The sequence below is a fragment of the Colletes latitarsis genome, unplaced genomic scaffold (assembly GCF_051014445.1).
Source record: "Colletes latitarsis isolate SP2378_abdomen unplaced genomic scaffold, iyColLati1 scaffold0042, whole genome shotgun sequence".
NCBI lineage: Eukaryota > Metazoa > Arthropoda > Insecta > Hymenoptera > Colletidae > Colletes > Colletes latitarsis.
Window position 1 is genome coordinate 155,001 of NW_027488392.1, and position 2,500 is coordinate 157,500.

Consider the following 2,500-nt stretch of genomic DNA (forward strand, 5'->3'; position numbering starts at 1 on the left):
GCTTTATTTTCTCTTTCCTTTGCATAAATTATTAACTTCGGGCAACGTCGGGAGCGCCGGTAATCATTAGATTTGTACGAAACGCGATTTGCGCCCCACGGTGGTTTTTAGTGCCGTCAAAGTCAGAAATCGTAGGAGCGGTGCTTTAACGGGCGGTCGTGATGATACTCCAGACAACACGACGCACGACGCCGTAAAACACTCGCGCGAGTCCAGACTGATCTCTGCCTCACCACGCAAGGGGTGCGCAAACTTGCCAATAATATATAATATTTATTCTTTTTCGTACGTCCAGCGACAAACGCCAACGAAATACCCAAATTCTCGCTCGTACGTTGATACCTTTCTCTTCATCGACCCGGCTCCGAAACGTTCTTCGCCATCTCCCCGAAAGGAGAGGTAAACGACGGCGGGGTTAGGGAATCTGAGAACAACGCAAGCAGTTTTAGGACAAGTGAACGACCCTCAGCCAGGCGTGGTCCAGGAATTTTATCCGTGGACCGCAATGTGCGTTCGAAATGTCGATGTTCATGTGTCCTGCAGTTCACACGTTGACGCGCAATTAGCTGCGTTCTTCATCGACCCACGAGCCAAGTGATCCACCGTTCAGGGTAATCATATACAATTTACAATTTTTTTCTTTGTATTTAAAAATGCTCCTTGTTCTTTGCTTTAAAAATATTCGATGTTCGCACCTCCGACCAGCGTATCGACGGAGGATTGAACGCGCCATATCGACGACAAAAGTTTCTTTTTGTTTCCTGAATGACGGAAAACCATCGTTCGACGGCCGGGCGTACAGTACATTCAAAAGCCTTTGCGCGTGGCTGCGACCAAACGGGTATAATACACCCGTATATTCTTGGTTCCGAACAGTAACTTCACGCGCAATCGGGCGAACGCACGCGGCAGCGCCCATCGGTTGCTCGATGAAATCGATGCGATAAACTACAGCCTTCTCGGCTGGTCGTCGTTAGTCGCGCGAGCAACGGATGGCCGCACAATCGACGCGTCGTCGTTTGCGATTATTCGCCTCACGTTAGCCATGAGTATGTATATTATTCATTTACGAACGAACGCGGCAGCGTCCATCGGTTGCTCGATGAAATCGATGCGATAAACTACAGCCGTCTCGGCTGGTCGTCGTTAGTCGCGCGAGCAACGATGGCCGCAAAATCGACGCGTCGTCGTTTGCGATTATTCGCCTCAAGTTAGCCATGAGTATGTATAACATTCATTTACGAACGAACGCGGCAGCGTCCATCGGTTGCTCGATGAAATCGATGCGATAAACTACAGCCGTTTCGGCTGGTCGTCGTTAGTCGCGCGAGCAACGATGGCCGCAAAATCGACGCGTCGTCGTTTGCGATTATTCGCCTCAAGTTAGCCATGAGTATGTATATTATTCATTTACGAACGAACGCGGCAGCGTCCATCGGTTGCTCGATGAAATCGATGCGATAAACTACAGCCGTTTCGGCTGGTCGTCGTTAGTCGCGCGAGCAACGATGGCCGCAAAATCGACGCGTCGTCGTTTGCGATTATTCGCCTCAAGTTAGCCATGAGTATGTATATTATTCATTTACGAACGAACGCGGCAGCGTCCATCGGTTGCTCGATGAAATCGATGCGATAAACTACAGCCGTTTCGGCTGGTCGTCGTTAGTCGCGCGAGCAACGATGGCCGCAAAATCGACGCGTCGTCGTTTGCGATTATTCGCCTCAAGTTAGCCATGAGTATGTATATTATTCATTTACGAACGAACGCGGCAGCGTCCACCGGTTGCTCGATGAAATCGATGCGATAAACTACAGCCGTCTCGGCTGGTCGTCGTTAGTCGCGCGAGCAACGATGGCCGCAAAATCGACGCGTCGTCGTTTGCGATTATTCGCCTCTGGCTATCCGTGAGTATGTATAATATTCATATACGAACGAACGCGGCAGCGCCCATCGGTTGCTCGATGAAATCGATGCGATAAACTACAGCCTTCTCGGCTGGTCGTCGTTAGTCGCGCGAGCAACGATGGCCGCAAAATCGACGCGTCGTCGTTTGCGATCATTCGCCTCAGGCTATCCGTGAGTATGTATAATATTCATTTACGAACGAACGCGGCAGCGTCCATCGGTTGCTCGATGAAATCGATGCGATAAACTACAGCCGTTTCGGCTGGTCGTCGTTAGTCGCGCGAGCAACGATGGCCGCAAAATCGACGCGTCGTCGTTTGCGATCATTCGCCTCAGGCTATCCGTGAGTATGTATAACATTCATTTACGAACGAACGCGGCAGCGTCCATCGGTTGCTCGATGAAATCGATGCGATAAACTACAGCCGTCTCGGCTGATCGTCGTTAGTCGCGCGAGCAACGATGGCCGCACAATCGACGCGTCGTCGTTTGCGATTATTCGCCTCAGGCTATCCGTGAGTATGTATAACATTCATTTACGAACGAACGCGGCAGCGTCCATCGGTTGCTCGATGAAATCGATGCGATAAACTA

At 50.6% G+C, this 2,500-nt stretch overlaps 1 non-coding gene across 1 annotated transcript; it reads right to left on the minus strand.

Moving 5' to 3' along the window:
* Positions 1-459: 459 nt before the first annotated feature.
* LOC143350886 (5.8S ribosomal RNA) lies at positions 460-614 on the minus strand. Its single transcript, XR_013081322.1, has one exon. It is a non-coding gene; the product is annotated as a 5.8S ribosomal RNA (ribosomal RNA).
* Between the last annotated feature and the right edge of the window lie 1,886 nt (positions 615-2,500).